Below are 25,536 nucleotides of genomic sequence, written 5' to 3'. Positions count from 1 at the left end.
ATGAACACAGTCACACAGGAGAGAAGCTGAATACCTGCTTACAGTATGGGAAGAGTTTCACTCAAAGTAATCATCATAAACATCAGCACATTCACCCAGTAAAAAGGCCATATCACCGCTCATAGTGTCGGTCAAGCTTTAATGTTGGATGCGATCCCAAAAATCATCAGCATGTTCACAAATGAGAGAAGTTATATTGCTGCACACAGTGCTGGAAGTTTGACCCAACAAAGTAGTTATGAAAGACACCAGCATATCCATTATTCATGTGTTAAATCTGCACTGATGATTTTTACATATGATGGAAAAGATTTTCCTCTGCCTGATGAGTAATAGTAACACATGGCAGAGGCACAAGAAAACTGAATTAGTGACTCTGATTTGATTAGCTATTGTAGTTACACTGTTTGTGCAGATAGTTTTGAATAATACATGTAATTACCTGTATTGACAGATAAGATTTGATGTTATATATATGTATGTGTGTGTATTTATGAGTTTATCAATCTCTCACATTCTTTCTTTTTTGGAGAGAAGGGGCATATCCCTAGCCACACTTCCATGAAAGCTATATGTGTTGTGTAGTTTTCTGATTGTGCTGTCATTAACATAAATATTTGCTTGTGCTTACAGAAGTCTGTAGATCAAATGATGTTGCTCTTGGGTTTTTTTCATTGGTTTGTTTCATTATATCTCCTGAGCTTTAGTTGGTCTGTCCTTGGACTGAATTTGCTGGGACAACCACTCCTGGAAAAATTACTTTGGTAATAAAGTAATAATAATATGAAGTGTCATTTTGTGTTTTAAGTCATTCATCTCTGCTGATAAAACAACCAACTGTTCTCATGTTAATTCCTATCCAGTGTAGGTGTAGCTTAAGCTGGAAAAGGCTTTCAAAAATGTATGTTAAACAGTACTTTTTTTTTTTTTTAAATTAAAATCAGAACTTCTGTGATGAAACTCTCATGTTCTAGCCCTGAACAAGTTTGTAGCAGGTTTTCTTTCCTACTAACTGGCCATCTTGCATCATACATGGTGATATGACCACATTATTGTTTCATCCTTGTTTCAGTGTATAATCTCACCTAGATACTGTAGATTTGTCGCTTCTAAGAACTGCTGCTATAATCATTCACAATCATCACAAGTCCTGTGCTTATCCCAGAACTCTTATCCACAATCTGCTTATACTGAACCTCCTTTCAAAATAAACTTTTTTTGCTGTTACTCTATTCCTTAAAGCATACCGTAATGATTTATAATCCCTATATCTGGTGTTACCCAAAAGGGGATGGATTTCCTTTTCAGTCTGGTTCTTCTCAAGGTTTCTTTCTCATGTTGTGTTAAGGGAGGTTTCCCTTTCAATTCCCAAGGTCAGTAGGGATCTAAATCTATATCAATCATTTTATGGTGACATGTGAATATACGTTATTAATTATAAAAGAAAGTGATGTGCTACAAAATTAAAATGTCTACAAACTTATTTTTTGTTTTGTTGTTTTTTTTTTATTGTTGTTCTTTGTTGGTCACTTTTGGTCAGATATACTGTCAGTGTGCATAACATTAAGGGACATCCGTATTAAATCTTTAGTAATGAAAAGTAGTGAAACTTTCATCAAAAGGTTTCTCACTGTGGAAAATTGAAATGTCCAGCAATTTATTTTCACTAAACATTACAGTATGATAGTACTATGGTATTATCGTTCCTGTGTTCGGCTGCATACTGCCATTGAAACAAATGTGATGTGTCCTATGATCCCTTCTATAATCTTGCTCCATGTAATAAAATAAGTTATTTGTTTTATTCTAATGGCACTAAAGCTTTATACGTTATGTGATATTATTATTATTATTATTATTATTATTATACCCATTCCAAGTCACAAACTATTTCAAATATATAATTTCTGTAAATCTTTCTGTAAAGCTGCTTTGTGACAATGTCCATTGTTAAAAACTCTATACAAATATAATTGAATTTGAATTGAATTGAATTGTATCAAATATTTCAAAGGATTCCTTTTCCTGCTCTGAATCCTGAATCTCGCGAGAGAAGGTGAGATTCAACATGGCGGCGCCCTGCTGCTGAAACTCTTGTCTGTTCCTTAAAACGTAACTCATTTAAAACCAAACAGAAAATCTCCGAATCTCTTAAAAGTGGGGGAACTTGAGAAATTTGTGAAAATATATAATGGCAGACACTTACAAATCCGAAGAGAGATCAGCTAAACCCGAGAAACAAGAGAAAGACGACTCTACTGATACGGAGGATGTAAACACAAGCTCGGTCCAGGTGAGTTTATTACAATCCGAATTAAAATCCAAACTAAAATTACTTAAATGGATGCACACAGAAAGGCAGGAATTGCGGGGAAAACAAGACAAAACACAACAAACAAAGCCTTACAACCAAGCAGAAACCGAAATCATATAATCATACACTCCACTGTATAAACTGTATATCCGGAAGTTTTCTTTTGTAAATAAATCCATTATACAATAGTGTGATCATTTTGATGTGTGTGTGTGTGTGTGTGTGTGTGTGTGTGTGTGAATATGAGTGACAAACACAGGGGGAAAATATATATACATGTTTATTTATAGCTGTCAGTGTGAGAGTTTTATCATAGAGGAGACATTGTATTAAACACACCAGCTTGATATTAGCTGATATTTTATTTTTATTATTATTATTATTTTTTTTTTTAGAAAATCTTGATAAAAGTTTATATTGCAAGCTGTTTGTCTATAAAATTTTTAACAGACTATGCTTTGAAAAAGCAGTTAGGATGCAGGAGCCAACAGAAGACAGAAATTACTGGATGTTATTAGGAAATTTTATTATTTCATCCGCACTGTTTAACATTTTACTGTAAGACAAATTTGGAGCAATTACTTTGAAACCCTTGATAAAACCTGCAGAAGAAATGTCACCACGTCTCATCGCAACGCTTTAGGCTACCTTACACACTACCCTGCACTGTAGATCCGCACTACGCCAGTTAGCACATGGAGGACTACACAAGAGAAAGCATCGTGACACAGACATACAAATGTGCATTAACACAGAAGTATAAACCAGGTTTAACTAGTACAGTTAGTTTCCTTTTTAATTTGCCAAAGAAGCTAGTACAAACTCTAGCATGTAACATGTATATCCAAAAAAAATAAAAAATCACGATTAGTGCATTATTTATTGTGTGTTTAATTAATTAGCTTAGAAGATATATACAACTATATACATATATACAACAGTAGCAGTCAGTACACACCTACAAGAGACACACTACAAGTATCACACCTGACTTTTTGCTTGCTAGTGCTAGTGTCACATGTCATAATGTGAGAGAAATGTCCAAACATTGCAGGCACACTGCTGCTATGTAGTCTCTGCAAAGTAGGATTGATTGATTGATTGCTTTTAACTTGCCTTACTCTAGTTAACAGTCTGATTCTGTTTTTATGATTGACGAATAAAATAGAGGAAATATATTTGCTGCCCAAGTGCTATTAATAGTACATATAAAGCGTTCATTGACCAATCTGGGCACCTGATGGTTTCATCAGGAAACACTGTCTATCAGCTCGCTTTATACACTTATTCATTGTTATGATTCGTTGTTATGATATTTAGCAAATAGTGTTGGTGCTAGTAGTCACAAAATAGGATTGCAAGGGGTCTGTGAAGATTCATTTGAAATGCTTGTGATCCGATCATATTAACACTGGTGGTAATAAGCACCTAAAACTTTCTAACAGTGTTATTTCTTGTTCTGCTGCAGAGTAAAATGTCCCCATCTGGTCCTCTTCATGCTAAAAACCATGACAGAGGGATTGATGCAGAATTAGGCAAGGAGAGAATTCACTACTGCTCGCTGTGTGGAAGGAGTTTTACTAGAAAAGGTCATCTTCAACGACACCATCTAATCCACACAGGAGAGAAGCCACATCACTGCTCACAGTGCGGAAAGACTTTCAGAGAGCAGAGCAATCTCAAAAACCACCAGCGCATTCACACCGGAGAGAAGCCGTACGAATGTTCGAAGTGTGGGAAGAGTTTTACACAACAGAGTAATTTTAAAAAACACCAGAGGATTCACACCGGAGAGAAGCCGTACCAGTGCTCAGAGTGCGGGAAGAGTTTTACAGAACAGACTAATCTTAAAAACCATCAGCGCATTCACACTGGAGAGAAACCGTATTACTGCTCGCTGTGTGGGAAGAGTTTTACACACCATACTAATTTTAAAAACCACCAGCGCGTTCACACCGGAGAGAAGCCGTATCACTGCTCGGAGTGTGGGATGAGTTTTTTAGAATTAGGCACTTTAAAAAGACACCAGCGCATTCACACAGGAGAGAAACCGTATCACTGCTCACAGTGTGAAAAGACTTTTAGAGAGTTAAGTCATTTAAAAACACACCAACGCATTCACACAGGAGAGAAACCACATTACTGCTCAGCGTGGAGGAACTCCAGTGGTCTGGATAATTACGTCTGATCATGAGTTTGAATGTGGTTAATTCTGAGCTGAAATGCCCCATTAAAATGGCTGTGTAAATTATTGTTGTATAACAGCATGGCTCAGACAGTAGTTCTGGCTGTAACATGAACGATAGGTTAATATTAATGTATTAATTGTTCTAATCCATTATTGTTTCAAAAGTAACAGCTGATACACAGGGACATGTACGGCAGACGCGCCACATAATCTAAGACTAATAATAAACAGATTTTTAAAAAGTGTGTTGTTTAATAAATTACACCATGTAATCACTGATATAATGATGTTTTTTATGAGAAATGTATTTAATGTTTATGGAAATCTTGATTGTAAGCATAACAGTTAAAGTTTCCCAGGTCAAGACAGAGGAGAACGTCTTCAGCACAGAGGAGTTTGTGCTTTCTCAGTAAAATGACAGGCTGCATTTTGAGAGAAAGAGAGAGACAGAGAGAGAAACTGTTGAGGGAATGACTGTTTATCACAGATATAACAAAGGTTCAGATGTTCCACAACGTTAAATCTAACAATATACCCTTAAAAAGCGTGCCATGCCGTTCATTAATGAATTAAACATTGTAATCGTTGGCACATTGCTGTTGTATAAGTGGAATAACACGCTACAGACTGTGCTGTTATATGAAAATAATACACACCAGGGGGTTGTGATGCAACATGACACACAAGCGGAGTGCCACTAGTCCCCCAAAGTCTGTTGTGTGTAATTCCTTACTTACAGCTGAAAAAAATCTGACATGAATTATCTTAGTTTGTTTGTTTTTTCTTCATAAAAACCTGCAATTTACCAGAGATGTGTAGACTTTTTATATCCACAATATATCATGAATCATCAAAAAATAAAAAAATTCCCAAAGTGAACTATAAAATTAGGATTTGAATATCTACAAAACTCAGTGAATGGCAAGAGCTGCAGGGAGAGGGGAAAGTTTTTATGTTATGTGTATATTTATGGTCTGTGTGTCATGTCATCACTGCAGTTGCTCCTTATTTAACAGATGCTGGGCCTTGTGGAAGTTCACATCAGTCATAGGTCATGGTCAAAATTTCCCTCAAGTCAGGCTTTAACACGTTTTAATGGGAGGACGATGGAGAAAACCTCCAGAAAAGCATCAGATGGTGTCACAATTATGGCTACATCAATGTACGTCCCTCATTTTACATGAGGAGGAAAAACAACAAATAATGACAGCAATTAACTCATCTTTACCATGTGATTTGCACCTTATAGTCAAGTGAAGTCAAGTGGAGTTTATTGTCATTTCAGCCATATACAAGTACATAGTGAAACGAAACAATGTTTCTCCAGGACCAAGGTGCTACATAAGAAACATAGAACAACACAGAACTACAAGGGCTACATAAATTATACAATAAAGTGCACAAGTGCAAACATGTGCAGACAGCACAAAGACAATGAGCATAGTAAGCCCCAGTGCAGCGCCGACCAGTACACAGTTCTGTTCAAAAGTGAACCTAGTGACAATAGTGCAAATAGTACAAGAGTACAAAACAAGTAGCTGAAATAGTGTAAACATAAGAGTAGCCTATGAACAGTATAATATAATGAGTAATGTAGCAGCATAAACATGTGCAAAAACTTGCAAAACTATTGCAGAGAGGATGCTCAGTTGTGTGTGTATATTGGTATGTGTGTGTGTGAATGGGTTTGGGAACCATGGCATACTTGAATGAGTTTGGGAAACATGGCAATCTTCTTTTCTTTTCTTTTGCAAATATACTTTTATTTGTAAATGGGTAAATTGGAAAGTCAAAAGTCTATAATTTCTATCAATAATTCTAAAATTCATACAAAATCATGATTCTAACAATTCTAAACTCAGACATATTATTATTATTATTATTATTATTATTATTATTATTATTATTATTATTATTATTAAACCAATTCCAAGTCTTAAACATATTTATTATGATTAAAATATTGAGATAAAAATAACCCAACGTCGTGTTATATCAGCCTTTAGTTAGGTTGCTAGTTGAGTTGTTTTTAACCCAACATGCAGTGTGCGAGATCTCTGAACGCTGAATCTCGCGAGAGAAGGTGAGATTTAACATGGCGGCGCCCTGCTGCTAAAACTCTTTTGCCTGCTCCTGAAAACTTTGTTGATTAAAAACAAACAAAAACTCTGAGAATCTCTTACAGACGAAGGAACCTGAGAAATTTGTATATAACTGCTTTGCAGAATATGTAATGGCGGACACTTACAAGTCGGAAGATTCAGCTAAACCCGAGAAACGAGATGAAGACTCTTCTACAGAGACGGAGGATGTAAACACAAGCTCGGTCCAGGTGAGCTGATTACAATCCAGATTAAATGCATACACACTGAGAGGGGCTAGCTAATTCAGATAAAGGTGGATGATCATATTTCATACTGTGTGTATGTCTGTAGCTGTGGATATGTCTGCATTGTTTTGTGTAGTCGTGAGGAACGACATGCAAATAAGGCTTTCATTGTACTTCTGTGCACATGACAATAAAACAACTACCAACTGTTATGTTAAACAACTCAAGAATAACATAGAGCTTGTGTACTGAACTGTAGAAAAGGAGAAAAATATGGTCAAAATTTCATTCACTGATTCATCTTCAGTACCTGCTTTATATTGTCACTTTAAAAGGTCTAAAACATTTTATGAGAAAAATGATAAACAAGAGGATTCATGTGAGTGGCCCAGTGGAGGCTGGTGGCTTTTAAAATGGGGGAACTGTATTATTGACAAATTCATTTAAAAAAAAAAAAAAAAAGTCATAATATATATGGAGAATAAATTGGCGTATCTAATATTATGAAGAAAAGTCATTATACTAAGACAAAATGGCACACATTAGAGCAAGAAGAATTAAGAAATACCTGATACTTAATATTAAAAATACTTAATACTTCTGCATCAGCACTAGATTATTATTAGTCTTAAAATTAAACCAGCTGTGCAATAAACTGCAGTTATTTAGAAGAAATAACCACACAAACTTGGGAGAAATTGCTACCACTGTTAAATGTGCAATATAAGTAAAATTGAATTGAATACATACTGTGTCAGAGCCGTTTTATTTGGAGAAATCGCAGGCATCGCAAGTTGCTTTCAAGATTATCGATGGTCTCATCTGAGGTGTAACTCATCTGAGGTGCTGCATTCAGTGCAGCAATCGAGGCCCCACTGCATTATAGCACATGGGCTCGCCGTAAGGCTTAGTTTTATCATACGAGACCATGTGCCATAACGCATTGGGGGTTTGATGCTGAGCATGCTAGAGTTCCACCCCTTCAGTATCGATCATTTTTATTATCATTCATATTGTCTCATGTGAAACTACACACTCCCACTGAATAGCACACAGGTGTGAAAGCAGCCACTGCCTGTGATTTCTCCTTCAACAAGAGAGACAAGGTTCTCCTATTGGATGCTCCTGTTAGGGGTCGCCAGAGTGGATCATTGGTCCACATGTTTGATTTGGCACAGTTTTTACACCGGATGTCCTTCCTGATGCAGCCCTCCCCAGTTTTATCCGGGCTTGGGAGCGCACCTTCGTCTGCATCCCCAGTGGCTGGAGTTGGTTCCCTGGCCGGGAATCGAACACGAGCCCCGGTGGTGAGAGCGCTGAGGCCTAACCACTAGTCCTGCAGGGACTTCAACAAGACATGGACTTCAACAAGACAAGGACTTGTTCACACAATTCAATTCAGTTCAATTTTATTTATGTAGCACTTTTAACAATGGACAAGCAGTTTTAAAGAAATCTGAATATAGATATGGATTTAGATTTCTCCCTAATGAGGAAGCCAGAGGCGACGGTGGCAAGGAAAAACTCCCTCAGACATGAGGAGGAAACCTTGAGAGGAAGCAGACCTCTTGTGCTCCCTGTGCTATCTGGCTTTCAGTATACTCTTTGGGGTGCTTTCTTGGCAGTTAAACCTTGCCGAGTTTACTGTGCAATAGCCAGCACTTCCATATAGACTAACTGGTGTTGAATTATTTAGGCATCAGTTCCTCTGTGTTGTCAGCCATGTTTCCAGCCACTATGTTTCCAAACTAAACTAAGAACCATGCAAGCTAAGGAGCTGCCTTCTCTTTTTAGTAGACCTACTCTGTAATTGTTTTTTTTTTCTTTTCATGTGCTTGTCAGGAAGAATGAGAACTGGACTAGCAAATAGCACATATAGTAAGATCTGACAAATTTATATCACTTTACGGTCAGTCTTCTTGAAAAAACAGATCGTGGAGACATTTTAATCATCCATGATCTAAAATTGTCATATCACCCACCCCTACCCACAAACAATGTAAATTTATATTTATGGCATTTGGCAGACACCCTTATCTAGAGCGACCTACAGAAGTGCTTTGAAGTCTCTATCAATAAATCCTCCAAACACTGCTAGCATGCTGCTGCTATGTAGACTGTGCAACTTAGGATTTATTTTATTTTTTACTCTCCTCTCTTAAGAGCTTGTTTTTATTTCTGTGATTCTCGAATGCATCTTCACTGACCTCTTGTGATGATGCATTTGAGACGCATGAAAAGACCAGGTGTGAACAGCTGTCCATCTCGGCGTACGACATGTCAATACCAAGTGTAATCAGGGCCTAATGTTGTCTAACGTGTTATTTCTGTCTCTTGTTGTGCTTCAGAGTGAAATGTCGTCATCTGGTTTCCATCAAGCTAAAAACCATCATGGTGGGATTGATGCAGAAATGCGCAAGGAGAGAATTCACAACTGCTCGCTGTGTGGGAAGAGCTTTACTAGAAAGGGTCATCTTAAACAACACCATCTAATCCACACTGGAGAGAAGCCACATCAGTGCTCTCAGTGTGGGAAGACATTTTCACAGCAAAGTAATCTTAAAAACCACCAACGTGTTCACACCAGAGAGAAGCCGTACGAATGCTCTCAGTGTGGGAAGAGTTTTACCCTGCAGAGTACTTTTAAAAACCACCAGCGCATCCACACAGGAGAGAAGCCGTATCACTGCTCAGAGTGCGGGAAGAGTTTTACACTACAGAGTACTTTTAACAACCATCAGCGCATTCACTCCGGAGAGAAGCCGTATTACTGCTCACAGTGCGGGAAGAGTTTTACACGGCACAGTACTTTTAAAAACCACCAGCGCGTTCACACAGGAGAGAAGCCGTATCACTGCTCGGAGTGTGGGAAGAGTTTTACACTACAAAGTAGCTTAAAAAACCATCAGCACATTCATAGCGGGAAGCTGCATCAGTGTTCACAGTGTGGAAAGAGTTTTTCACAGTATAGTACTTTAAAAAACCACCAGCTTATCCACACAGGAAAGAAGCCACATTATTGCTCACAATGTGGGATGAGTTTTAGAGAATTGAGTCATTTAAGAAAACACCAGCGCATTCACACAGGAGAGAAGCCACATTACTGCTCACAGTGTGGAAAGAGTTTTAGAAAATTAAGTAATTTAAAAACACACCAGCGCATTCACACAGGAGAGAAGCCACATAACTGTTCACAGTGTGGAAAGAGTTTTATAGAGTACAGATCTTTTAAAAGCCACCAGCGCATTCACACAGAACAGAAGCGTTATCACTGCTCACTGTGTGGGACGAGCTTTACACAACATGCCGGAGCGAAACCTCACTACTGCTCGGAATGTGTGAAACGGTTTTGTGTTGGTGTAATAAAAAAATAACCGGCTTTTCACCTAGAAGACGTACGCTACAGTGCGTTTTTTTATTTCCATTATTTATGTGTTGAATACGCAATTTAAACTAAGTGTAAACCACATGATTGTAAAGGCTTTCTGCTGTAGAGCAGTAGGAGGACCTGACGTGGACAGAAGACGTCATCTTAAAACGCAGATTCCCAACAAACGGTCCTGGGCTACCCTATGTCCTGCATATTTTAGTGTTTCAACACTCTCTAACAGTCCGTCCCGAGTTACAGCGCGTTTGTTAGAAGTAGGAAAGCAAATTTTGCAGAACGGGGTATTCCAGGACCAAGCTTGGAAACCTGAAACAAAAACTAAAAGAAGTTCATGATTTAATGCTCATTTATATATGAACAAGTTATGAGTCTTAAAATGTTTCAAACATATAAATAGTTACTAGGTTCTAACACTGTTAGAAATGAGTGTGTTTGCAACATAAATTCCTATTCTAGCAATAGTTAATAGTTAATTGAAACTACATGTACATCACTACATGTACTGCAGGCTGTCATTCTGTGCGTTGCATGGCAACATGAAACACTTTATCCAGCTGTGGCTTCTTTGGGAACTGTTTTCATTGGTGGAGCAAAATAAACAATATTTGGCTAGATTGTGTCTGAATTGTCAGTTATGCAATATTAATTTCTTGTTTATAGAACTGTTTTATAAAAGCAATATCACACTCGCAATCATGCAGCAGTCTTGCTAAACTAGCAGCACTATTAATTAGGATTCCATCTGCATTTTATCACTGACATTTTTTTTTTTTTTTTTTTTTTGTCACAATGACAAATATATCTCCTAATATAGTTTGTGGTCACTACAACCATTGGAATTATTATTACTATTAGTAGCAATAGAAGTATTGATACAAGCTCCACATAATTTAAAATAGCTAAGCTGTATACATATACTATGCATGCTATCTTAATAAAATTATCTGACTCCAAATTACTTAAATACACTTTACCTTATTCCAAGTTATAAATGTATTCAATTATGGATAAATTATTTCAAATATATCAGTTTCGAAGGGTTCACTTTTCTAAACAAGTAGGAAATGCACATATTGCACTATAAAATTAATTAGAAATTATTAGAAATTAGAAATATTTAATTAGAATTAAATAGAAATATATATTAAATAGAAAATATATTAGATAGAAATATCTGAATAGTGTGCAGATTGCAGTTTGTTTGATTAAAAAAAATGTTGAACTGGTGAAAACATAAAAGGCAGTGTAGCATTTTGTCTCTCTATACAGCTACTTGGTGAAACAAGTAGCTTGTTACTGGAAAAAGCTACCGTATTTTGTAAATGGCTCAGCTACTGCTACGTTAAAACAATATAATACTTCAGCTATTAGCATTGCTGCTTATGCAGCTCCCACTGCAAATTATATTGTTGAGCAATTCAGGGCTTCTTCCATTATGCTATGCCTATAATCCTCAAGTTACACAAAGACAAAAATGAAATATAACCCTTAAAAAAAACATGCATTCTCACATCTTCAGTTTTAACAACTTGAGGTATTAAAAGTAGTGAAACTTTTCAACATGCTTCAAAAAAGGTTTCTCACTGATGAGTGCAAAGCGAGGGTGGCCATCTCTCACACTCCAGTCTCAGATGATGGGGTGTGAATATATAGTTAATGACTGTCATATGTCTTGTTGTTGGACTATCCTTTGTCCTCGGTCGTATTTAACGAAGACACTCTGTAGTCTTAGTTGAGTCTAATGAACAGAAGACTGCTGTGAGTATACTAGGATTTTTCCTTTAAAAAAAAAAAAAAAACACTTGAGATCAGTGTTAAATCCCAGGAGCTGTTGACTGACCAACAGAGAGACAAACTCACCAACCAACATTAAAACAGAAAGTAAGATTGCTATCTTTCATTCAATTACATTAGGTATAGTTCCCCTAAATTTTGGTTTAGCTTGGAACTTTTGCTAAATAGAAGAATGTATTTTATGCATTTAATCACTCATTGCTGCTGAGGATAGCCCCATATGGACAGCCTAAATATACATGAGATTACTGTGGATGGTACCACTTAGAACCCATGAAGATGGCTTTTGGACTGTGATTGCTATGACTGCTTTAACACTGCAATTACCAAAAACTGTTTTGCACTCCATCAGGGAACAGTTGATAACTTCACCAAAATAGACCTCGTGAAAGCTATAATGAATTTCCTTGTTACACAATTGCACTTTTGACCATGTAGTACACAGTTATAGAAGAGATTTATTTATAATTGCACGCTCTGGTGTCACCCAGATGAGGATGTGTTCCCTTCTGAGTCTGGTTCTTCTCAACGTTTCTTCCTCATATCGTCTCAGGGAATTTTTCTTCACCACCGTCACCTCTGGCTTGCTCATTAGGGATAAATTTATAAACTAAAAATGTTTATCCTGAATTTATATTTTTCTGTAAGGCTGCTGCTTTGTGACAATGTCCATTGTTAAAACACTATACAAATGAAATTATTATTATTATTATTATAATTATTATTATTATTATTATTATTACTATTATATTCAGTATGGTTTATACACACACACACACACTATATATATTCAGTATAGTTAAAATATTTCAAATATATAGAATATTAGAGGATTCATTTTCCTCCACATCATAGTCATGGGTGATTGTGCTGAGCTCTGAATCCTGAATTCTCGCGAGATGAGGTGAGATTCAACATGGCGGCGCCCTGCTGCTGAAACTCTTTCCTGTTCCTGAAACCTGTACTTATTTAAAACAAACAAACTAAATATCGGTGAATTTCTTATAAGTGGGAGTTTGTGGGCAGTTCCTTTGCAGGATATAGAATGGCGGACAGCTGCAAAGCCGAAGATTCAGCTAAATCCAGGAAACAAGAGAAAGACGACTCTACGGACACGGACGATGTAAACACAAGCTCGGGCCAGGCGAGTTTATTACAATCCGAATAAAATCCAAACTAAACTTACTTAAATGGATGCACACGTAGAGACAAGAACCGCAAAAAATCCTCACAGCCAAACAGAAACTAGTTTCATATACTCAATCATATAGTCCTTATGTGTAAACTCGTTTAAAGTCTTTCCTGGAGAAAGTACACACTTTTTCATTAAAGAAAATAAGACAGTACAAACGGATATTTTTTTGAAAATGAAGTTCCTGTTCACACAAACGACGTTTTAGGAAATATCTCCCTCCACAAGAAAACACTAAAACGATTGAAACGTCAGCTAATTAGGTGGCGATAATATTTCATACTGTCTGTGGCTGTGAATGTGTCCGGACTGTTATGTGTATTTACACCTCCATATAACTAATGCTGAGGTGTTTAGGCATCAGCTCCTATACTGCCAAACTAAACTAGTGGGAACGATACACGCTAAAGAGCTGCTTACGCTGTTATTGGTTTGTTTTTTTGTGTTTTTCAGGAGGAAAGCGAACAGTGCGTAAATCACCCCGAGTTGTCATGTCTGAGCCGTTTCAGCGAATCTGACAAACTGTGTTTAGTATCACGATACACACGATTTCTCTGTGAAAACAGATCATGAAGACATTTTATTGTTCACTATATAAAACGTCATATCTCTCACCCCTTCCCGCAAGCTAGGAGCGGTCACTACACGTCCACAAGAGACAAACTACCAAACTACTGTTCACCCTGCTTATCTATCATAGTGTGAGATCCATACAAGGCAAATAAGCATTTTTTTTAACATTACAAACGTTAAAATGTTCCCAGTAATGGAATCGCTATAGCCTTGTGGTCGAGTTGTGGTCACATACATGTGAGGGATATGTCCAAACAGTGCAAACACACTGCTGTTATGTAGTCTGTGCTATATAACTTAGGATTTCGTTATTGTTTTTTTTTTTTTTCCCTTTCGCTTGTTTTTGTTTCTGTTGTTCATGAGTAAAGCAGAGGAATTTTTTGGATGTGCAAAAACTCCCCAGATCCTATTAAGAGTGCATGTAAAGCTTTCTCCAACCAATCTAGGCACCTAATGGTTTTAATCAGGAAATATTGTCCAATGGATCAATATATACACTTTATATACAGTGTAGTAGTGTTGGTCACAAATTGGGCTCACAAGAGGTCAGTGAGGATGCATTCGAGATACGTGAAAAGGCCAGATGTGAACGGCTGTCCAGCTCGGCTTACTACATGTTAGTGCCAAGTGTAATCAGGGCCTAATACTGTCTAACATTATTGTTATTTCTGGTTTTTGTTTTGCTGCAGAGTGAAATGTCATCGTCTGGTTTCCATCATGCTAAAAACCATGACAAGGGGATTGATGCAGAAATGGGCAAGGAGATAATTTACTACTGCTCGCTGTGTGGAAAGGGCTTTACTAGAAAAGGTCATCTTAAACAACACCATCTAATCCACACTGGAGAGAAGCCACATCAGTGCTCACAGTGTGGGAAGACATTTATTCAAAAAAGCAATCTCAAAAAGCACCAGCGCGTTCACACCGGAGAGAAGCCGTACGAATGCTCTCAGTGCGGGAAGAGTTTTACCCGACACAGTCCTTTTAAAAACCACCAGCGCGTTCACACAGGAGAGAAGCCGTATCACTGCACACCGTGTGGGAAGAGTTTTTCACTACAGAGTTCTTTTAAAAGACATCAGCTCATTCACAATGGAGAGAAGCCGTATTACTGCTCACAGTGTGGGAAGAGCTTTACACGATACAGTAATTTAAAAAGCCACCACCGCGTTCACACAGGAGAGCAGCTGTTCTGCTGCATACAGTGTGGAAAGAGTTTTAAAGAGTTGACTACTTTAAAAAACCACCAGCTCATTCACACAGGAGAGAAGCCACATTACTGCTCAGAGTGTGGGATGAGTTTTAGGGAGTTAAGTCATTTAAAAACACACCAGCGCATACACACACGAGAGAAGCCACATTACTGCTCACAGTGTGGGATGAGTTTTAGAGAATTAAGTCATTTAAAAACACACCAGCGCATTCACACAGGAGAGAAGCCACATTACTGCTCACAGTGTGGGATGAGTTTCAGAGAGTTAAGTCATTTAAAAACACACCAGCGCATTCACATGGGAGGGAAGTCATATTACTGCTCACAGTGTGGGATGTGTTTTAGAGAATTAAGTCATTTAAAAACACATCAGCGCATTCACACAAAAGAGAAGCCACATTACTGCTCACAGTGTGGGATGTGTTTTAGAGAATTAAGTCATTTAAAAACACACCAGCGCATTCACACAGGAGACAGGCCATATCGCTGCTCACAGTGTGGGAAGAGTTTTAAACAACATGGATCTTTCAAGGCACACCAGCGCATTCACACAGGAGAGAAGAAGTAACACTGCTCACAGTGTGGGATGAGCTTTACATAACATGCAGGAGTGAAACCTCATTACTGCTCACAGTGTGTGAAATGTTTTTGTGTTGGTGTAATAAGAAAATAATCAGCTCATTTACACAGAACACAAGCCGTACACTCACAGTGTGGGTGTGGTTTACATTATTCATGCGTTGAATTGGAAATGACTATCTTACGTTAAATGTAAACCACAGGCTTTCTGCCTTCTGAAGAGCACTACGACCTGACACAGGCAGAAAGCTAACATGTTAACAGAACAGTGCAAACAAAAAGAGGTTTATGGTTTAATGATCACTTATATGTAAACAAATTATGAGACATCTAAATAGTTACTATTTTCGAAGAGGCATACGTTGGTGTCACTCTTTTCAGTGGCTGGATCTTAAATGTTGTATGGGGTATATAGTGCATCACAACGTAACTGTTTATTTGCAGCTTATTATAAATAGCCAGTTTTAGAGCAATTGATTATCATTAGAACAAATCTAATTCATGATTCTAATTTGATTAGCTACAGTAGTTATTCTGCTCATGCTGACTGTTTAGAATAATATACGCAATTATGTCTAGTTACAGAAAATGTTTCTGTAATAAAAAAAAATGTTTGGATGTTTGGACTATACATTAATATAGTATTATGTTTTTTTTTCCTTATGCTAGCTTGCAGCAGAAACTGGTCCAAATGCCCTTTAAAATATTTGCGTAGGCCAAAATGAACGTAAAATTTCCCTAGGATATTCATAATTGAGTGCATTTGTTGATAAATTGCAATCACCCATAAAATGCTGGGCACGAGGAAGGCAACAGACTCTATAAAAAGCAACAAAACTCCATAAAAAGCAACGCTCGCTGAGCGGAAAACACAAAACGACTACCAAATGGCCAAAAAAGTTGTTCCCAGAGGCAGAAGTGGAAATACTCAAGTCTACAAGAATAAAAAAAAATTAAAAATATATATATATTTAGCAGCGTAACCAGTCACAGTATCTGAAATGGCCAAAAAAAATTGGAGAGAAACCAAGCAAGAATTCACGGACAAAATTTGGCCATACACAGGAATGGCACAGAATCCTTTTGTCCGTCGAATTAGTACTGGATCTAAAGTGTTGCACAGCATTAAAAGTGGAAGCTGTGGCAAAAGGAACTGATTTATAACCCAGCTTTCATCCTCCTAAAAAACAAACTGGACTCGAAATATCCTTTCCCTCTTATGCCAACTCCTCCAATAAATTATTTCTGCCATTTGCATCACCTGGGCTTACAGCTACCATTTGCACAGACCAGACTGCTCTGCTTTTATATGATGGCATGTATTCTTAATTGAATGAGTAATCTTATGTCTTAATATGTATTTGATTTGGCTTGCTTTATTTTCCTTTATTTTTTTTTATAATTAATATTTAATTAATGCCATTAATATGTTAGTCTAAGTCTAATGTCATTTAAAAATGATGAGAAGAAGTGAATTTCCTGATTGTTGAATATTTCTCTCCTGAATGCAGTGGCAACAATTAAACAGTTTCTTTCATGGAAGGCCTTTGACTTTTGCAGTACATTTCATCCACATGGATGTTTCAGCATAAACACGCTTTGAGATAATATCAGTTATCAGTAATATCAGCGAATGGCAAGAGCTGCACGGAGAGGGTGTACATGGTGTAATGTAACATCACTAATGTAGCCTGATGCCAGTTGGCTTGTAGCATGGAGGCATCACTGCAATGGTCCCTGTCCTATGTAATAGATGCTGGGCTTGTGGAAGTCCAGATCAGTTAAAATGCATGGTCAAAGGCTGATACTTCCCCCTGAGTTGGGCTTTAATACATTCTAATGGGGATGATCAGAAGCGATTGGAGAAAACCTCCAGAAGAACATCTGATGGAGCCACTATTATAGCCACATCAGTATAGATCGTTTTAAAAATGTGAAGGAAAAACTTCAAATAATGACACCAGTTAGCAAAAATTTACCATGTGAAACATGGCAAGCTGTTGTTCTTTTCTTTTCTTTTCAATTATATTATAAAGGTAGGTCCATAAGTATTTGGACAGTGACACAATTTTCGGATTTTTGCGTCTGTACACAACAACAATGGATTTGAAATGAAGCAATCAAGATGTGATTGAAGTGTAAACTTTCAGCTTTAATTCAGGGGGTTTAACAAAAATATTGCATTAACTAGTTAGGAATTACAGCCATTTTTACAAAGTCCCTCCATTTTCACAGGCTCAAAATAAATTGGACCTGACTGTATCTTATAATACAGTTTGTGGTAACTATAGTTACGATTATTAGGGGGTCGAGCACCTTTTCTTCTTAGTATTATTATTATTATTCTGCATCTTCTGTATCTTCTGGCTAGGTTGTCTATAGCAGCCCATAGAATCGTCTGGTAAAAAGTTGTGAAATTTGGCACACTGATTGGGGAGGGTCTAAGGAACATTCTGACCAAATTTGGGCCAAGTGCTGCCAGTGCTGTAGCGCCACCATCGGGTCAAATTTGGGCCTAATTTGGAAGTACGTTTATGGTCATAACTTTTGAACAGTGTGTCCAAAATGTAAAAGCCAGGTATCACTGGATTCTCTGGAGCAAGACAAGTTCAACACACCCTATGATATTGTGGAAAAAAAAAACCCAAACATTTTCCTTCATCTTGGATTTTGTCAAAAACTGTTTTTTTTTCGCTACTCCTCCTACAAATTTTGTCTAATCATCATCAGATAGCATCTATAGGCCTCAATAATAATAATAATAATAATAATAATAATAATAATACAAGCTTTGCATTACTTATAATAGCTAATATGTTTTCTTTTAATAGCTGCATATACTATGGATGTATATACTTAATTAAATGATCTGACTCCAAATTGCTTAACTAGATTGTACCTCATGTTGATAGACCTTCAGTGGATATAAAAAGTCTTTACAATCCTGTTAAAATTGTAGGCTTTTGTGATGTAAAAAATGAAACCGAGCTAAATCATTTCAGATCTTTTTCCACCTTTAATGCGATATAGAAACCAACAAAATTTGAGTAAAAATAAAATAGAAATGTTTTAGCAAAAAAAAAAAGAAAGAAAAAAACTTATAAAACCTGGTTGCACAAGTACGCAGACTCCTTAACTAATACTTTGTTAAAACATCTTTTGCTTGGAATACAGCACTCAGTCTTTTTGGGTAAGAGTCTTCCAAGTTAGCACATGTTGGTTTGGCAATTTTAATTTTTACTCTTCATTGTAAAATTGCACCAGCTCTATTAAATAGTGAGGTGATCTCCTGTGCACAGTCTTCTTCAAGTCATTCCACAGATTTTCAATAGGATTTAGATCTGGGCTCTGACTGGACCATACAGACAATTTGGACTTGTTCTTCTGAACCCATTCCTTTGTTGAATTGGATTTATGTTTTGGGTCATAAATTTTTTATTCATCTTCAGCTGTCTAACAAAGGCCTGCAGGATTTGTGCCAGAATACATTGGTATTGGGAGCTGTCCATGACTCTATCTTGCCTAGAGCCCCTAGTCCCAGCTGAAGAGAAGCAGCCTCATACTCCCTGATATGTATTCTTCTTGTCCTCCTGGAGGGATGTACTGTTCTTGGTGATGTCACTGTGTTGGCCCATTTTCTCCCATTGTTGATGTCCTTCACAGTGTTCCATGCTGCATCTAATGTTTTGGAAATTCTTTTGTAACCCTCTCCTGATTTATACCTTTGGACGGTGAAATCCTGTACATGCTTTGTAAGCTCTTTGCGGACGATGGCTTCAGCAGTCGGTTGAAAACAAGATGTCAAGAAAATCCTACAGAAACAGCTGATTTTATTTGGGGTTAATCAGAATCACTTCATTGATGAGTACACTCACCAAACACTACTAATATTGGGTAGGGCCTCCCTTTGCTCTCAAAACAGCCTCAATTTTTCATGGCATGATTTCCATAAGATGTTGGAAACATTCCTTTGAGATTTGGGTTCATGTTGATATGATTGCATCACGCAATTCCTGCAGATTTTTCAGGTGCATTTTTATGCTGCGAATCTCCCATTCTACCACATTCTAAAGGCGTCCTACTGGATTCATATCCGGTGACCGGGAAGGCTACTGAAGAACATTGAACTCAACCAGTTTGAGATGACTTTTGCTTTGTGACATGGTGCATTATCATGCTGGAATTAGAACATTAGAAAATGGGTAAATTGTGGCCATGAAGGGATGCACAGAGTCAGCAGCAATACTTAATAAGCTGTGGCATTCAAACAATGATTGGTTTTAACAGGCCCAAAGTGTGCCAAGAAAACATTCTCCACACCATTACACCTCCACCAGCGTGGACTATTGACAGAAGGCAGGTTGGTCCATGGATTTATGCTGTTGGCACCAAATTCTGTGCCTACCATCTGTGTGCCTCAGCAGAAATTGAGATTCATCAGACCAGGCTACTCTTTTCCAGTCTTCAACTGTCCAGTTTTGGTGAGTCTGTGCCCAGTGCAGCCTCAGATTTCTGTTCTTGACTTGAAAGTGGAACCGGACGTGGTCTTCTGCCATTGTAGCCCAGCCGTCTCAAGGTTCAATGTGTTGTGCATTCTGAGAATCAATAGCTTCTAAACAGCTAAATATATTTCTTCAAAATAATTTTAATATTATACCCCTTCTCTGGAATAGAGAATAGAGAACACTTACTTTGATGAGTTCAACTTTACCTGAAAAAAGCCAAACTCAAATCCAGTAGCTTCTAAACAGTCAACATTATTGTTACAAAACCAATTATATAACATTATGCACCTTCTCTAGAACATACAATACCTCTTAATTTGGTGAACGTAATTGTTATTGAATTTTAATGAATTTTTATTTGGAGAAATATCAGTAGCCTCTAAACATGTTAAACATATTTAGCCTCTAAATATGTTAAACATATTGCTCAAAAATAATAGTATGAACTCTCTCTAGAATATACTAACCCCTCACTTTGAGGAATTTATCTGTTATGCATTGTTTTGGAGCACAAATTCTGACTGTTCAGAAGCTACTGAATTGTAATTCTTTAAAATTTCGGAACAATTAAGCTGTCAACACTAAACATTATGTATGTACCCCCTAGAGCATATGGAATTTGTTTCAAAATAAGATTTCACTAAAATAATAATAATAAAAAAAAATCTGTGTATGATAACCCATTTTGTATGTTTACATTCTTTGCAAAAGCAATTTCCTGTGTTTTACCTATAAATCACTGTAGTAATACAATTAGGTTGCAATAGACACAAAAGACAGTAAATACAAATTACCCATTGTTTCAATACAGTTGTTATCATGTAAAAAAAAATTACTGGTACATGCTAATTAAATCATGATAAATATCTAAGTAAAATAATTTCATAGTGTACTATTAATTACACTGCAGTGTGTGGAGGGACAAGGATGAAGTTGGCTTCTTATTAAATTCTTGTTAAATTGCACTTTCTGCTTAGTTCCTATGCCATTATCAACTTCTTATAATAACATTTAAACAATGTAACAATTGCATATGAAAATAGGTGTAATGTACTGTCAAAATATTCAATATGAAGAAACTTTACTGTAGGAAATCTTAATTAGAGACCTGTGAACTTGACATTTGAGACTATCGGATACAGGCAAATTGGATGCTGTCTAATTCCTATCAACTTCCTATCAACCATCAACTTCCCATTCTCAAAGCATCTAAAAAATTTGATGGCCCTCTCACCTTGGTATGCGAGAAATTGTGCTAACACGTATAGTGACAGAGCAAGGGAGCAAGAGCTGGGACATTGCAGGGCATTGATATTTCCACCAGACCCCGTCTTTTAGGTAAATATCAAGGAGCCCACCCTGAAGGAGGAGATGTTGTTAGAGCTGCCAGAACAAGCATAGCACCAGGCTCCACCGGAGTGCTATACGTGATCAATAAGAGGTGTCCCAGGCTCTTGCATTGTTTGAGAATTATCAAGGTGGAATGAAGGAAGATCTTAGTTACCTGGGCAACAGAGATGTTTCTGTAAAGATAATCCACTGACACCAGAATCTTTGGGGCAGGCATTGGGGTGAGAAGTGGGAGGAAGTGGAGGCCATCGACCAGGCTGAATCATGGCTGTAGCACAGAGTGCTAGTGGGATCTGTGGTGTCTGGACAGTCAGGGCTGGGTAGCACTCCAAGACTACGCTACAATAAATCCCAAGAGAAGGCGAGATATCGGCTGATCCAGGACGAGGTGCGAGCAGGAGTGGAGGAACTTTGTGCCAGCAGAACTGTAGGGATGTGACAGGTGAATAGCAAGGGTTTGGCGACTGAAGGTCAACCTAGGGAGATAGCTTATATTCCCAGATACCATCACAGTAACAACAATTGGCCACACAAATTCTTACAGCAATTTTTTTAATAGTGAGCACACTATACATTAAATATATTTTTATATGCAGTTGTCATGTTTTTGAAATACGAAATAAGCAGGGTTTTTTTCCTCTTTTATGCACAGCGTTCACTGAATTGTGTTGTAATTCTATTGCGCTCTGTGGCGCCCTCTACAGGCGCAAGATTGTAAGTCTAGGATCTTTTAAAGTGGAAGGAATATGCATATACACCCTGTTCCTGTACCAGTTAAAATTTTCATGAATCTCTTAAGAGTAGAGGAACTTGAACAATTTGTTTACAGTTGCTTTGTGAAATATATAACGGCAGACATTGTAAATTCGAATATTCATCTAACCCAGTGAGATGGGGAAATGAACGATCTGAATACAACCCAAGTCCTCGTGAGTTTACTACAATCCATTAACGGCAAACTAAACTTACTTGAATTGAGGCATAGTGATGCAAGAATTTTTGGGGAAAAAAAAGCCTCGAACACAGCAAAGCAGAAACGGTCAAAACAAGGCATGAATATGAAACTACACTCTGCACTCCAGTATATGAACTCTAATCAGAGGAATAACACCAAAGGGAAAAAAAGACAAAAGAAAATCACACTGTTCGCAGTACCAAATCATGCGAGACTGTATTATCTTTGCTGGAATTGAAGAAAAAACTATCGATGACCAGGAGGGGAAAAGTGATATTTGATGCGATCAGCTTTAAACTGAAAATGGAATTGAAAGCTCTTCTCTGAATTTGTTTTAAATGTTTGATTAAAAAAAAACACATTAGTGTAACATTTCAGGATCAAAACTTCCACTCATAAAAACATGAATACTGTATTGTGGACAATAAATAAGTAGACCTAAGTATTTAGGATACTCAAATATCCTAAATACTTAAAAAAAAAAAAAAAAAAACTTAGTAGTTATATTTTTCTCCTGGAAATATGAATATAGTATATCCTTTAAAAATAATTGCACTGATGTACCTTTAAAGCTCACTCTAAGAGTTAATTAAAGTTTCCAAGTGAAAGATGCATACTAAAGGTACAAAAGATGTACATTTGATGGTACCACCCCAGTGACAAGAAACAGTACAGCATGGTGCCATTATTTCTGAAATAGTAGATCCTGCATGAGATAAGTCAAGCTTTCCTGGCATCCACAGACACAGTGAAACAACATATGTTTGATTTATCATCTCAGTGATATTTGGATATTTAAAAAAAAAAAAAAGTAGAAAGAGAATATTTGTACTCTTCATCCCTGCATCAGTCTTTTACATGTGATGCATGTGTTTTTTTGTCAACAATTCATTCATTCATTCATTCATTCAATATTCAGGCAATACATTCAATCACAATTAGCAATCCAGCAATAAAGTTTTGGATGGAGCTTTAATATAGCATTACATACATATCCAGATTTCGGTATAATGCCTAGAGTATTATAGAGTAGAATAATCTATTATTACACAACTATCTGTTGTTAGACAACCTTATGTTGGTTCGATTAATGAAACAAACTTTGAGCTTTTCTACATTTTTGTTTAGCTCAGGAAACAGACATAGGCTTAATATGATGGAATGTGAGGCAGGCTGCAGATGGTCAGTTTAGCCTGTTTGTCTGCTGTCTCTGTATCAACAGCTTTACTACGACTGTTATAAGACCTCAGCACCTCATTAAAAGGCCTTGTCCTTAAAGCTAATCTGATTATCAATAAAGCCCACATTGTTTTGAGAGCACCACCTGGACGTCCAGCAGTTCAGTGACAATAACCTGCTGTAAGCTACATCTAGATGGATTACATACATGCTGCATTCCGGAAAGGGCCAGAACATGTGGCATCAGACATGGCTTTCCCTAATTTACACAAAAAAATGCATGATTCCAATTTGTTAATCCTCAGGTAGCTAATAAAATTACTACACAAACCAAGGGAGCATTCACATGTTAAATGTTAACCATGGGGTGTGGTATGTTAACCATCTACAAATAACCATTTGGAACTGGAAAATATTTCAGAGGGGTCGAAACCTGAAATCCACCCTTTTAGCTAAGTGTCTGATCCAAATAGCTCACACATAGCTCCAAGCCTAACTACAAGACTGAAAAGAAAATCTGGAACCCAAGAATAAAGTAGAAAAAATTAAATTTGATATTGCTCTGGTGAAAGATAGGTGGCAGTGACAATGCGCTGCACTGACTTGATAAATGTTACATAATACCCAGGTATTTATACAACTGGCCACTTAACAATACATCTTTTTGAAATACTGGTAGCTAGTCATACTAAATGCCAGAACCCAGAGTGTTGTAATTGTAAAAGGTCAGTGAGGATTTATTCAAGACACGTGAAAAGGGCAGGCTGGAATCACTATCTGTCTTGGTGGATCACTCAAGATGCATTGTTACCAGGTGTAATTGAGGCCTAACCTTTCTAACATTGTTTCTGCCTCTTCTTCTACTACAGAGTGAAATTTCATTGTATAGTTGTCTTGATACTAAAGACCATCAAAGACGGATTCATACAGTAATGGGAAAGCAGAGAATTCACTACTGCTCAGTCAGCACATTCATCCAGGAGAGAAACCGTATCAGTGCTCAGAGTGTGAAAAAACTACTAAGAGTAGTAATCTCAAAATACTTGAGTATTCACACAAAGGCGAAGCCATGTCACTGTCACAGTGTGGGAAGAGTTTTAAATGATTGAGTGCATTAAAGAGTCATCAGCACATTCACACTTATTACTGCTCATAGTGTGGGGACTGTGAGCATAAAAGCTGTTCAATCACAGTGTGGTAAATTCAATTCAATTCAATTCATTTTTATTTGTATAGCGCTTTTTACAAAGGTCATTGTCTCAAAGCAGCTTTACACAAACAAAAGTAAAGTGAAGTGTGTGTGTGTGCCGTCTCTGATGAGCAAGCAGGGCGACGGTGGCAAGGAAAAACTCCCTGAGATGGTGATAGGAAGAAACCTTGAGAGGAACCAGGCTCAACAGAGAACCCATCCTCATATGGGTTTACACTGTAGTGTGCGTGTGTGTGAGCACAATGTGTGTTGGTGTAGTCCATGGAAAACAGCTGAAGCGTTTTCGTGGCAGTATGAAGCATTGCCGGTGGACAGGTCCAGAGTGAAGGGGGGGAGGTCTGGATCACCGGCAGCTCAGGAGTGTAGCTCGGCAGAAGGAGAAGGAAAGTGGTTAGGTACACTCACAGTCACCGTGAAATGTTTCCATTATTTATGTCTTGGATGATGACAATGATTTTCAACTATAAAACACATTGTGCCAAAGGCTTTCTGATGCCTTAAGAGGATCTGGCAGGGGCACAAGCCATCTTAAAATAACGACCCTTCTTTTAAGACACAAACAAAAAGAAGTGTATATGTGCAAATTATGAATTCCAGAAGTGTAGCAAACATTCATCTTAATGAGCGAGCCAGTGATGATTTTAGCAAGGAAAAACTCCCTGATACTCCCTGACTCTTACTGACGCAGTGGAGAAGCCCTTCTTTAAGCATCAGCCTCACCTTTTTGCACTTCTTTTCCCCCTTTTATATCTAGCTAGTGTCCATCT

At 37.4% G+C, this 25,536-nt stretch overlaps 1 pseudogene; it reads left to right on the top strand.

Moving 5' to 3' along the window:
- The first annotated feature begins 2,045 nt into the window (after positions 1–2,045).
- Positions 2,046–16,188, top strand: LOC113542293 (zinc finger protein 850-like; annotated as a pseudogene).
- Positions 16,189–25,536: the final 9,348 nt, after the last annotated feature.

This window comes from Pangasianodon hypophthalmus, chromosome 3, assembly GCF_027358585.1.
Source record: "Pangasianodon hypophthalmus isolate fPanHyp1 chromosome 3, fPanHyp1.pri, whole genome shotgun sequence".
NCBI lineage: Eukaryota > Metazoa > Chordata > Actinopteri > Siluriformes > Pangasiidae > Pangasianodon > Pangasianodon hypophthalmus.
This window is presented reverse-complemented; position numbering and strand designations above follow the sequence as displayed.